Here is a 14,054-nt window from a genome sequence, read left to right as displayed (position 1 = left end):
ATCCCGCGAGTCCGTGTGCCGGCGGGTGGGACCTCTCCACGCACGCGCAATCAACCCCAGTCACCAGCAAGCAATCACTCTCCACCGCATGCGCGCCTCTCCTTTCTCTGGGCTCGCCCTGGTGCGCGCCACTTCAGCACTCCCCGCGCTCGCCCACTTGGGTCACGGGCCGCGCGCAGGTGGCCTCGAACCTCACGCCGCTCGACCCCGCAGCCACGTCAGCCTCTGCGGCCTACGCCCGGCCGCCTCCGCCGACGCCGGCTCACTCTGGGTCTCTTGGGTCACGGGCCACGCGCAGGTAGGCTCGAACCTCGCGCCGCTCGAACCTGCCGCCGTCCGCAGCCACGTCCGGTCGTCCGCCTCCGCGGCCTACGCCCGGCCGCCTCCGCCGAAGCCGTCTCGCTCTAGGTCTCTTGGTTCACGGGCTGCGCGCAGGTGGGCTCCAACCTCGCGCTGCTCGACCCCGCCGCCGTCCATAGCCACGTCCGCCTCCGCGGCCTGCGCCCGGCCAATCGCTACTACGCCACGTCTTTGTTGGCCATCTCATCTCCCTTCTTACTGTGTACAGATTTTTTATTTCCAATCTTAATTTCCTGGATCCATAGCACCAAGGTGAGTTTCTGTCGTTTTCCCCTCTATCCCTCAGATCTGAATAGGAAGGGTCCCTATTAGTTAGTTCCTTGAAAAGCTAAACTGACACTTTTTATTAAATTAAATAGCTAATTACGGATAGTTTTTAGAGATATGCTGTAATTTAGTACTTGAGATAACCTGTAAATTTAGAATGGCCGTGCATACTACTGGCATTTTAGACCAAGGACATTCAGTTTCAATTATTGTGCATTTGGTTTCCATTGACCATGCAGTGCACCAGCTAATAACTATACTGACTATTTTGAAGGTATTAGAAAGTGCGAAATTTGGTTAGCATGAGATGCATCTGCCACACTATACTGTAGTAAAAAAAGCTTTTGTCGTGCTTTAAATTTCAGATCATAATTCCCTCAAGTTGTGCTGAGCGCTTACCAAAAGAAAACCATCTTTTATGTGTAATTTTCAGAACTAAGTTAAACTGTACTAAAAATGTAGTACGAAGGATCTAATTTTGATTACTAAAGGAAAAGTTACATCTAGAAGCCTAGAACAAAAACAGAAAACTCTCGATAACCTCACCTCCCTAAATCATTGCCTTATTAATTGAGCTTGACCAAGACTACTTTGCTTCGATTCCCCGAAGTAGTACTTTGCAATAATCCATAAATCCATGTTCAGGGCCAATGATTTAGAAGGCATTTGAGTTTATAATTATGTAAATGCACAGCGCAAGGAAAGAGTCAATGGTTTTGAGGAACTTTAATTTTTGGGACCGACTGTAGTTCAGTTGAAATTTTAACGAGTCAGTGGTTCACAGTAAAATCTATTCCAATCACAGTACTAAAGAACTGACAGTCAGCATATATTGCAACAGCATGAAGGCCATGGCATCATTCTTATCTTTCTATTTGGTTGCTATGCTTGCTCTCCAGTAGGTAGGTGCTAGAAAGTTTACATAGTGGTAGTGCACCAGCAGATTCAGACAAACATGTATGGTCCTTGTAGGCAAACATTGTATGGTCACTCTAGATGATTAGGTCAGTTTCAGTTTTAGGGTGGCCCAATTTCGTTGTGGGTTGAATGATTTCTTTCATTCTCTGAGTTCTGATTTCGTTGTCTGTGTTGTCTGTATTGAAGTGAGCAGTGGCATTCTGATTTCAATGTCTGTTCTGTGCAGGTTTTTCTCTTCTTTGTCTCATGCTGCATCTCTTGTACGGCATTGGCATTAGGTGACCAGCACTTACGGTGATTTTTGAAGCACTCAGTCTGATTCTGGTGATCAGGTGATGTCACTGTGCACTGTTTCATAGATACCCCATAGTTTTCATAAGTCTGTCTATGGCACTAGGCACATGTTTAAGGTACTGTGCATGACCTGAGTTTGTCCTCTTCAAACTAGGCTGCTACTGTTTCATAGATACCCCAAAAAAATTTCTACTAATTACTTATATGTAATTAGACTGGTCTAAAATGATAGCTTGATCGATCTTCTGATTTTTTTGTTCGTTCAACACTCCATATTTGATAGATTTGGACAAGTGTCATCCCAGATTAAGTAAAATTTCACAAGAGACTTGAACTAGGTTATCCAGGACTACATGCTTTCTTCAACGATTTACAAATTCTTCTACTGTGCTGAATGTCATGTGATGGCACAAAGAATGTTCCCTTGCATAACTGAAAAAATGAGCCGAGTAAAAACTGCATAATTCATCAATCCATATGAAAGATGAGTACATACTGCATACTTTGATAATTAGGATCAGCATGGCACACAAAGATGATTTAAGTTTGCTGAACCTTCAACAATCAGGCTTGCTGAATGGAACATCACTAATTCACAAGTGTGTATAAGAACAGATTTTACACAGAAGCACAGATCACAAGTGTGTATATATTCTCTGCTGACACTTAAGAACAGATCATTGCATCTTAATCAAAAGCTGTTGGCTTAAGTGATGTACAATTGTTTATGCATATCATTTCATCTTAATCAAAAGCTGTTAGCTTAAGTGGATAGATGAAGTGTCATGTGTGATACATTTTTTTTGTAAACAATATATTATCAAAGGAGTGTTAATACTAATTTACTGACCAAATTAGGAACTAAACTATTGAGAATACACATTTGGTGCTATGGATCTGCTCCCCGTCATCACAGTCCACTAACGTCGATCTCTAAAGTACACCGTTTGTGGTTGTAGGAATCTCTTAAGCAAGAACTTAAAAAAATGCCATGGAAAAGTAGAAAACAGTAAGGCATGGTTGTCACTTAGGATGGAAAAGAAACATAATTATGTGGTCCAGTTACTTTCTTATCTAAGACAAACCTGCAGCAACAACTAAAAAAATTTCATGAGTAAGGATAACACATACAAATTCAGCAGTGTGACATGTAGATCTTCCTGTATATGAATCACATTTGTTTTCCGTATTTGATTTGCCACTTATTGAGTAATGGATGCCTATCATTTTCATGGAACAGTCGTACTACAAAGTAACAAGAATGAGTAAGGAGATTTTCTCTCACGACACAAAATAACTCATGCTTCATGCATAGTCCTCATGCAAATTTGATGCAGCGTGTCCAACTATATTTCATGCTCATGATTTCCCAAATGCTAGACACATATATAAGTTACATAAGTGACAGGTAGTGTTGATGGACACGCCAAGGCCAACCGGTGATCGGGTACCTTTGGGGGACCTTACAAGTACAACACATGGAGGTATATAAACTTTTACAACCTCTCTACATATTCTATATTCATATGTTTGCAACTCCTCACCAAGCTTTATTAAAGGGAATCATACCCGACCAGGGTTGGTGCCACTAGATGGAGATCCTAATGAGCAGAAGAGGCAGAGGGAGAGAGAACGGTATGCAACAATGTCTGATGAAAAGAGGAGTGAAAGAAACAAGAAACGCCGTCAAAAGGTATAAGATGAATAACCAAGAGAATGTTGATCCTGATAACAATATGGCTGCCCATTCAATAGGTATGGTGATGTTGCTAAGTATCACTTTAATTGTCATACGTGTTATAATTAATAACAATTTATACTATGTTTAAACTTGCAGATGGGAATACAACTAATGAAACAGACTTGCAGATGGGAATACAACTAATGAAACAGACGAAAATAGGGACGGGCTCCATAGGCAATCAACCTACAATAATGGCTTCCAACAATTATCAGGTTACTTATTCTGCTAATAAAAGCTGAAATTATCGTGGTGACATAGTTTGCTTATTGTATTGTTCAATTTTTATTATATGGTTATATTTGTACACGATCGGGTACTTTTAAGCAGCATAGGCGGCACTGGTGATGTGTATGACATTGACAGTGAGGAAGATATCGGCATTGTTCATGATGAAACGGAGACACTTTTGTATCCATTTCCTGATATTCTGGTGAATCATGTCTGTGTTTGTTTATTACAATTGTGCTTAGACATCATCCTAGCGTGTGTTGATTAAGATGTCATTCCATGATATATATGTTCTGGATATGCACCCAGTCCCATCAACCGGCTTGTCACGTGTCCAATAGAGCGTGATCGATCACGAAAAGTTGCAATGTCTCCTGAACAAAGGGTGCTATTTAATAAACTGAAACATCCTCAATGTAATTTAAATAGATTGTATACATTAAACTGCATGATGATGCTATTCAAATAGATTTTTTTTTGAATAATATGACCCCTCAGTTTAAGTTATTTATTCAGAAACATTACCACATATCGGTCGCACGAGCGTGCGGCTTAGAGACCACGAGTTAGGGCTAGGAGCATGGGGGTTGCAGGTGTTGAGCTCACCTGCAGCTGCAAGAAAAGAGGTTTGTGACATGGAGGGTGGAGAACTTTGTTTTTCCTAGAACAGTCCCTTTTGATTTTGATATGTCTCTTTTAGATATGAACTATTAGAAACAACCAATAATGTATTCGGTGTATACAATCGAAATACCTTATATTTTCAAAATTGAACATGCTCTTCTGTTGCTTACAGCCGCCATTGATTGATTTCTAATTAACAAGTATCACAATATAAGAAAATTAATAGTTACAAAACTATTTTAATGATGGATCAGTTGGAGTGTCATTTGTGGCATGGAAGTGGCACTTTGATACAAAAGTCACTTAGGTTCGTGATAAGAGTGTCGGGACCGAGAAAATCATAATCTTGGATTTGGACCAGATCTTAACGAGGGACTATGAGGTTTAATTGCACGATATGAATTTGTATATTTGAGTTATCTTATCGTGCGGTCCGTATGTTTTTAGTAAAAAAGTTTAGTTGACCCATAGCAACGCACGGGCACAAACCTAGTATTCTAATTAATTATAGAAAAGCATATATCTAAAGCTACAACAAAAATTTTATACTAAAGCATACCTGTCGGTACAGAAAGTGATCAACTATTAAATATTTGTAGTTTTGCTGTACGTTGTGGTCGGAGGTGGCCTAGCACTCAATGACACATGATTTATACTGGTTCAGGCAACGAGCCCTACGTCCAGTCGAGGTCGGTCGGTGACTTTATTTCTGAGTCCAGGTGCTCGAAGTCGTAGTGGGGTTACAAACGAGAAGGAGAAATGATGGGTGTTCAAGAGTCCCGGTCGGGTCCGATCGGGAGGGTCGAGGGTGACTGGAACTCCGCTATGAGCTAGAAGTCCAAGCGTGTGCTTAAGGGGTTGTCAGCTATCGATCTAGTGAATCTAAACTTGAAGAAGTCGACCTCCTTCGTTGGAGGGAGCACATCCCCTTTTATAGATAAAGGGGACGGCTTTATAGGTGAGAGGGAGAGAGTACGGATGTTTCTAAGCCTTGTTGCTCACGTCGACGAGGGTAGCGATGATGGTAGGCGGCCACAATATTGTTGATGTCACTATAGAATGTCAGGTGTACATGGAAGGTTGCGTTGGCTTCTTCAGGAATGGTGGATGTTTGTACCTGCAGAATACTATTGTTATGTGAGGAGCCCTTACCACATGCACCAGGTATGGTGGACCCTGGTGCCCACTATCGACGCCTAGAGGCATGGAGGGCTTTTTGCCGTATGGGAGCCCTGATGGCATCTACAATATTGTAGACACAAATGTCGGTGCCTACAATACTGTTCATGCTAGGGTGGTTGTGGAGCATTGTTCCCGCAGGCGTATAGGGTATGGTCCCGGTATCGTGGTTTGAGTTTGGGCAGTGTCTTCTCCGTTCGCCCCTGGTCCCTTCCAAGCAGACGTCTCCGGTCGGATGGCCCCAGTCGGCCCTGGCCGCGCTAGTCAGAGAAGAGTGGTAAGTAGGCTTCGTATGGGGTCCCCGGTCGAAGACGCGGGGTCGGAGTAGGAAGCAGCATTTTGGGCCAGGCCTTTCCGATCGGAGAGACCGTCCGGAGGCGGCTGGTGCCTGAAACGAGCGCTCCAGTCGAAGAGGTGGGCCGAAGAAGTTGACGAGCGGGCGCTTGTTCTTTCGGGCAGACCCCCCGGTCGGCGACCAGATTGTCCTTCCGGCCCGTCGTGTTTTAGACTCTTGGGCCGGCCCATGAACTATATGCTATTTCTTTGGGTCGGGCCCTGGCGTGGAAGCCGGTCTTCGAGGGACCCCGGGTTTATGAACCCAACAGGAGCCCCTGAGCCCCTGAGCCCCTGGGCGATTTGAGCAGAATCATCCGGGGGATTTTTGTCTTGTCGGTGGGTGCGCGCGAGCGCACCCACGGGTGTAGCCCTCGAGCCCCCGGGCGGTTCGGGCAGAACCGGCCGGGGGGGTTTCCGTGTTGTTAGCGGGAGGGGTTTTTTGTGTTGTGTCAGCGGGTGCGCGCGAGCGCACTCGCGAGTGTAGCCCCCGAGCCCCCGGGTGGTTCGGGTAGAACCATCTGGGGGTGTTGTTTCAGCGGTCGTGCGTGGTTTTTAGTTTGATATGGAATTTTGTTTAACCACGGTGTCGTTGCGTGCCGTGGGATCGGGTGAGTCGGAGTCGTGAACGGACCCTAGCGTCGATGCGCGCCGTGGGATCGGGCGAGGCGGAGTTTGTGAATAGACCCAGGTGTCGGTGCACGCCGTGGATCGAGAGAGTTAGCTTAGTTAGTTTTTAGGAATCGGACGAGCTAGAGCTCGTGGATCCTAAGTGAAGCCGTTACGCGAGTTTAGGAGTCGCAGTCTCAGGAGCCGTAGCCGGATGTCATAGATCCTATCGACACGAGTTTAGGAGTCGCGGTCCCAAGAGCCATAGCCGGATGTCATAGATCCTGTCGATGCGAGTTTGGGGTCGCGGTCCCAAGATTTCTATGGAGCGCAGTCGAAAGTGAAGCCGTTACAAAGACGTTGTTAGTTTAGTTAAAGATCGGATGAGGCGGTGCTCGCGGATCCTGGCGTCGGTGCGCGCCGTGGGACCGGGCGAGTCGTAGTCATGGATCTGGCGAGTTCGAGGTCGTTGTCCTTGGTGTTTTTCTTGAGCCCTCGAGCCTTTCTTGAGCCCCCGAGCCCTATCGGGCCTTCGTGGGGGTCGATGTGAGTATTGTGCGTTACTGAAAGGTCCTTGTTGGTTTTGGTAATTGAGTGACAACTTAGGTGGACTAATTGTGTTTATGTGAGATACACAGGTGATTAGTCCACAGGTACATGTGTGTGAGCAACATATGCCATGGAGGTGAAAATGGCTTGGAGATGTTGCAAAGCTCACACATGTGATGATGAAGGAGCTTATTGCACATGAGACATGACATTGAGTCATGTGATCAAGGTGGAGAAGATCAAGACATGACTTGGCTTGATGGACCGGTTGCAAGCGTGAAGGGCAAGTCGAAGGCTTTGGAGTGATGGACCGCGTGGCGGTGAAGCTTGAGCAAGACTTGGCGCCGATGGACGATGGCAACGGTGAAGAGCAAGTGGAGTCAAGATCGATGAACCAATATGATCATGTGATGATATGAAGTGGATCATATCATCGTTGATCGTGTTGGTGCATGTGTTGCATCGACATTGAAGGAGATGGAATGGAATGCGCAAGGCAAAGGTATAACCTAGGGCATTTCATTTCACCGGTCATAGGTGTGTAGAGAAGTTTATGACCGGGTTTAGGATAGATGGCCGTACTATCAAGAGGGGCAAACTTGTTTGCATATCGGTCATCTAGTGCCACTCGAGTGATCTAACTTTGCATTGTCGCTAGGATCGAGTGGCGTGGCAAGTTGAGTGGCTAACATCCTTTGGGAAATATTTGTGAAAATGCTAACACACATACACTTGGTGGTGTTGGCACATTTACAAAGGAGGTGGTGTTTGCAGGGGTGAGATGGGTTTGGGTCCCTCTCTATTTTCTATTGCAGGGGTGAGATTCGGCGCTTTCGGGAAAATAGAATGCCTATTTTCTATTGCGCCGGATGCAAATTCTTGTGGTTAGCACACTTGAGCAAGGGTGAAGAGAATGGAGAAGATGCTGGCGTCGGTCAACTGACCGGACGCTGGATCTGAATGCACCGGACGCTGGAAGGCTGCGTCCGGTCGCGCTGACGTACGGTGACGCAGTAGCTGGAGAGTGACCGGACGCTGGCTGCGTCCGATCGCGTTCGACCGGACGCGTCCGGTCATGCTCAGGAGCTTACTGGAAACGACCGGACGCTGAGGGTCCAGCGTCCGGTCAGTTGAAGTGCTGTGTCCGGTCGGCAGATGACCGTTGGGATTGGAAGATGACCGTTGAACGCAGGGGACACGTGGCGAGTATCGCGTGACCGGACGCTGAGGTCCAGCGTCCGGTCGATCGGACCGGAGCGTCCGGTCGGCCCGAGTTTTGCCCAGTGAAGGGGTAACGGCTCTATTTGCTCATGGGGTTATAAATAGAGGCCATGGCCGGCCTTGGGCCGAAAGCTGAGCACACTAGAGCCTTGGTGGCTTGTGTAGTAGTGCTTGGGAGCCCTCCATCTCACACATACATGATAGTGTTCATCCGATAGTGTGAGAGAGCGATTCTAGTGCGATTGCATCGTGAGGTTGCATCGAGTGGCACTAGGTGATCGTGTTGCAAGCCGGTGGTGCTTGTTACTCTTGGAGGTTGCCACCTCCTAGACGGCTTGGTGGTGGTCTCCGTCGAAGCCCGCAAGAAGATTGTGTGGAGCTCCGGAGAAGAGCTTGTGAGGGGTACTTGTGCTCGCCCCGCGGGAGCCGCGAAGAGCAACTCTAGTAAAGCGTGTCATTGAGCTACCCTCACTAAGGGGTGGGTTCTTGCGGCGCCCGGCGTGCGGGCTTAGCGGGTGATGCTAATTAGCCGCCGAACCACCAAGTGAGCGGTCGACACAACGGGGACTAGCGTGTTGGCAAACACGTGAACCTCGGGAGAAAAATCATCGTGTCAACCTTATTCTTCCCGTTGGTTTGCATCCCCATTACACAAGCTTGCAATTACTTTTATACATATTAAGCTTGTGTAGTTGCTCTAGTAATTAGATAGCTTGTGTAGCTTGCTAATTACCTTCTTGCTTGTGTAGCATAGAAGTAGCTCCCTTGAGTGGCTAATTTGGTTTTAGTAACCTTGTTAGTCACATTGCTTAGTTTGTGTAACTAAGTATTTGCGCTCTCTAATTAGGCATTGGTTGCCTTGTTATTGAGCATTGCTAGTGAGCTTAGTTAGCTTTGTGTTTTTGCTTACTAGCATGTGTAGGAGCTCCCTTGTCGCTTAAAGTACTAGTGGCATAGGTTTGTGTAACCTTGCTCTTAGAATTGTTTAGGAGAGCTCTAACTAGCCCGGCACCTTTGTTGCATAATTGTTATCTTTGCAAGGTGCTAGTGAACATATATAGTGGGGTATAGTCTTGGCTAGACCGATAGTTTTAATTCCGCACTTGTTTCGGTTAGCCAACGTGATTAAGTTTTAAAAAGGACTATTCACCCCCCCTCTAGTCGCCATCTCGACCCTTCAGTTACCCCATCCTCGGTTCCTCACAACCGGAGAGGCTGAGTTTCGTCGCCTGTCCCAATCGCTCGAGCTCGAAGACTAGCTCGGTGAGCTCGCTAACGGGTGTGATCGAGTGAAATTTGGGTCCGTCGTTCGTGATGGGGTCGGCATAGCCCTCTTGTGGCATTCCACTACTCCTTTACCTGCAACCCAACAGATGCCTAGATCATTCTGGAGACCGACCCGGGTGGCCTAACAGCCTCCCCTTCTATGGAGATTCTGTGGGCCTGGCGAGAGGTTCAGGATCGAACGAGAAGGTTGAGATGACCCAGTCTGCCGAACCAGGCTAGGGCCACACGGTGCTCATCTACGGTTTTCTCCCCTGGCTCTGTTGGTTGCTCATGTCGAATGAGGCAACCGCCGCTTCGTGACGCAACACGGAGCGTTCTAGTGCATTTCGCTGCACGTGCGATGCTTAGTTCCCGAGCCCCCGGGCGGTTCAGGGCCTGAATCGTCCGGGAGGCGCGGGTGTATGGAATGAAATGCGTGTATGGATGTATGAATGATTTATATCGAAATAGAGGGGGTTTTGGTGATGTTTACCTTGACGACTGGAGTGACGGGGCTCGGAGAGCTTCAGTCGAAAATGTCCGACCGGGACCTATGTTCGTCGTTCGAGATGGAGTCGGCATGGCCTTCATGAGGCATCCCTTTGCTCCTTACCTATCGCTTGGTGTCTGTCCAGGGTGATTCGATCGACCCAGGGAGGTCTAGTGGTCTCTCCTGGCGGAGATTTCATTTTTGGTCTCCCCAGGTTTGTCCTGGGGAAGTGGGGAGCTGCTCGCGTGCTCGTGGTGACGCTTTGGTTCCCATGCCCATCGTGTGGTAGTGGTTGATCGTGCGGTAGTGGTGGGCCATGGCCAGGCCATGTCTCGTCCGATCAGGAGTCGTTCCATCGAGCAGGGCGTGTCTCATCGGTTCAGGGCACGTCTTATCTGCATTAAATGGAGAAGAGGGAGAAAATCGTGTTTCGTTGTTCCGCCTTCCCCGATCGGCACGTCCTTTCTTAACTGTTGTTCCTTTTCCTTTAAGTAGGAGCATGGAGAGGGTTCTCGTTCCGTCCTTTTGCCTGTTCGTCATCTGCCGTTGCCTTCTCTCTTCCTTTTTTGCCGTGAGTGTTCCTGAGAGCCGCGAAGGTGTCTAGGAAAGAAGGGGGAGAGAGAGCAAGGGAGAAGGAAGGAACTCACCAACCTTTTTTCGATCCAGAGCGAAATGTCGGACTGATAGACGTCCAACGTGAGGAAGTCGGTGCTGGAGGCTTTCGTCGCGAAGGGGTTTCTGCCGCCGTAGGAGGTGGCGCACTGGAGGGTCCCCGGAGGGGAGGAGTTCCCACAACCTTGTCCCGATGAGGCAGTTTCTTTCCTTACCTTCCACGAGCGCGGATTATGATACCCCGCGCATTGGTTCCTGCGCAGGCTCCTCAACGAGTGGGGTCTGGAGCTACAGCATCTCAACCCGATGGGGGTGCTGCACATTGCTGACTTTGTCACCGTTTGCAAGGCTTTCCTCAGGATGGAGCCGCACGTGGATCTCTTCTAGCTTTTCTTCTTCGGGAGGGCTATGGTGGACTGGAGTTTGGCCGAGATCGCATCGGTCGGAGGCTTCGCCCTATAGAGGAAGCCGCGTGCGGGAGGCTTGTATCCCGCATACACCCCATGTGATTCCAACCGGGGATGGCATGGGGAATGGTTCTATATCAGGAATCCAGCGGGGCGCCGTTTCCTACGTTTACCGGCGGGAGGCCGGTGAAGCAGAAGAGTTGGTCGTGGGGCTACGCCCACACAGAGAAGCACAAGGTGGAGGTCATCGAGGAGGAGCTCTAGAAGCTCATAAGGGGTGGCCTCGATGGGGTGCGGGTGTTCCACACCCTTTACCGCCACCGGGTTGCGCCGTTGGCGGAGAGGACGCACCCGATGTGGATGTACGGCGGCCGGTCGGACCTGGACCGCGCGTCACTGGAGGAGCTACCGGACGACGAGATCTAGAGTCACGTCGGCCGAGTGCTGCAGCTAAGGCCCAGAGAGACGGTGGTGGAAAAACCCATACCGTTCAATGCCTCGATCGTGCCCACGCTGGTATGCTTCCTTATTTTGTTCGTGTTTTTTCTCTGCCCCCCCCCCTTTGATTTTGGTTCATACGTCCCGTCGGGGCTTGGGAGGTACAAGTCCCGGTCGCACCTTCCCAAGGGGCTGGTGGGCCAGGCCCGGCAGGCCGCCTAGAAGGAGGCGGTAGACGCCCAGAAGAAGAAGAAAACCAAGGAGGTTCGGCGGAAAGAAGAGAAGGAGAAGGAGGTCGCCCGGCGCGTGAGGGCCAGGGAACATAGGAGCGACGTCGAGTCAGAACTCGCGTCGGATGATCCTATAGATTTGGACGACATGGTCTTCTCTGACGAGGAGGAGAGTCGGGAGGTCGTTGTGACCTCGACGGTGCATCACAACCCTACGGCTACGTCCGCTGGTGAGGAGCAGGAGGCCACGCGGCGTGCGGAGGTTCCTACGTCGAGGACGCGTGCGGCGAGCGCAGACGCCGTGGATGAGCGAGCGGCGAAGCGGACGCGGTCACCGCGCCTCTTGGCGGTGTCGCTGGTGCCGTTGTCGCCTGTGGCGGACGTGGCTGAGGGAGCCGGGCGGTCCGAGGAGTAGACCGACTCTTATGCGGCGATGGGGCCGGTGACAACACCAGACTTGCAGCCGGAGGTGGCCCTACCCACCGTGGGTGCGGTCGAGGAGTCTGGGCGGTCTGAGGGGCAGACTGGTGCCCGATCGAAGCGTGACTCGCCGTTGTGGGACGCCCCGCCCGCTGCTCCGGTCGGGGAGCCCTAAGCTGGAGGTCGAAGCGACCCGTAGGCCAGCCAGGAGCCGGTCGGGATGACTCCAACCCCGTCTAAGGTGAGGGGGCGCGGGTCACAGCCTGGGAGCGGTCCTCGTCCTGTGGGCCTGTCATCGTCGGAGCCTGCCTTCAGAGTCGTGCCACTCGCCACCCGGTATGTTTCCTTTTGTTGTTTCTTCGACTTTTGGTGGTTGAGTCTTTTTGGAGTGTGGCTTACCCGCGATTTTTGTCAGCGGCCGGGGGATGCCAGGGTTGAGCATCGCCCCGACCCCCATGCGGGAGGTTTGGAGGCCCACTCTACAGCGTGTTGAGGCGAGCGAAGGGGGCAGCAGGGTGGCGGCGGCGAAGCCTTCCCTCCCGGGGGTGGTGCCCCACGGGACGACTGCTGATAACGTGACAGCGGCGGTGATGTTGTTGGCGGTGATCCCGGTGCCGATGGTGGAGGTTGCGTCGGAGGTAACTCTTGTGGCCCCTCCTCCGCCGATCGCGGTGGAGGAGACGAGGGGGGCGAGCTCCCTACCTCACCATCAGAGCCGAAGGCATCGGAGGAAAGCGTAGCCAGGACGGAGTTGGGACGCCTGGTGGCGTCCCATGCAAACAAGGTGGTGGAGATCCCGTCCGATGACGAGGCGGATGCCGTGGCAAAACTACCGGTGTCGCCGCGGGAGCTGGCGGTGGTCCGGTCAGAGGCTGGGCCCTCCGGCGGTTCATCGGAGGGTGACCTAGAGTGGCCCTTCCCCAAGGACCCGTCGAAGGCGCGGTTCATCCTCCAGGATTCCTAGGAGCGTCGGCTCTGGGACATTTTCTGGGGGCAAGGGCATGCCACGGTGTCCAAGCTCACCAAGCTGTCCGCGAAGCTTGAGAACGCCCAGAAGCAGGCTCAGTTTGCCCGGCAGCTGGTTGAGGTCGACCTACAGCTTGCCGCGGAGGTGAGTTTCTGATACTTATCCTTGCCCTCTGAATCTTTCGTCGGTTGTTTTTAGCATGCCTGTTTTCCATAGAAAATAAGGAAGGTGTCGTCCCGTAAGTCTCACTTCCTCCACGCGGAACACGCCCGGATGGCCGAGCTTGAGCACCGGGTGGAGTCCACCTGCCACGAGTCCTAGGTTTGGGCGGCCGAGGCGGCCGTGGTACGGGCAGAGGGGTAGTGCGTGGTGGAGCGGGCGACTGCTGCCGAGCAAGAGCTCTAGGCGGCAAAGGTCTGTTAGGAGGAGACTGAGGCGGGGCTGTGGACGTCCCTGGCGAACACCGAGGCGGCGCTTCAAGAGGCCTTGGCAGCCCTTGAGCCAGAGCGGGCCGCCCTGGAGTCAACATAGAAGGCCCTGGAGGCGCAGCACAGGGCCCGGTTGGAAGTGGATCGGGAGGTGCTCGCGCTCCGAGACCAGGTGATGGGGATGGAGGACGCAAGTGCCCGGCTGCGCAAGCAGGTGGCTCGGTGGGCAGAGGATTTCTCCACCCTTCAGGCCTCTCGCATCGGTGCGTACCTTTCTATTTTCTCGTGGTGTTGATTTTTCCCCCGGCCTGTTTCTGAGCTTGTCGCCCTTCTTGCAGAGTTAGGTGAAAAGGTGAAGGCGCTGGAGCGAGACCTAGAGATGACCAAGATGAACTTCAGCTGGAATGTCGAGGAGCTAGCCAAGTCCCATGAAGAGCGACGTGCTCTCGAAGGGGAGCTCGGCCAGATCC

The 14,054-nt window shown here is 50.9% G+C and overlaps 1 long non-coding RNA gene across 1 annotated transcript; it reads left to right on the top strand.

The window, feature by feature from the left end:
• Positions 1 to 101: 101 nt before the first annotated feature.
• On the top strand, positions 102 to 3,978 carry LOC136514350 (uncharacterized). The gene is made up of 4 exons (XR_010773623.1): positions 102 to 1,877; positions 3,248 to 3,323; positions 3,399 to 3,594; positions 3,677 to 3,978. It is a non-coding gene; the product is annotated as an uncharacterized lncRNA (long non-coding RNA).
• The last annotated feature ends 10,076 nt before the right edge of the window (positions 3,979 to 14,054 follow it).

Source organism: Miscanthus floridulus, chromosome 2 (assembly GCF_019320115.1).
Source record: "Miscanthus floridulus cultivar M001 chromosome 2, ASM1932011v1, whole genome shotgun sequence".
Taxonomy (NCBI): Eukaryota; Viridiplantae; Streptophyta; class Magnoliopsida; order Poales; family Poaceae; genus Miscanthus; species Miscanthus floridulus.
This window is presented reverse-complemented; position numbering and strand designations above follow the sequence as displayed.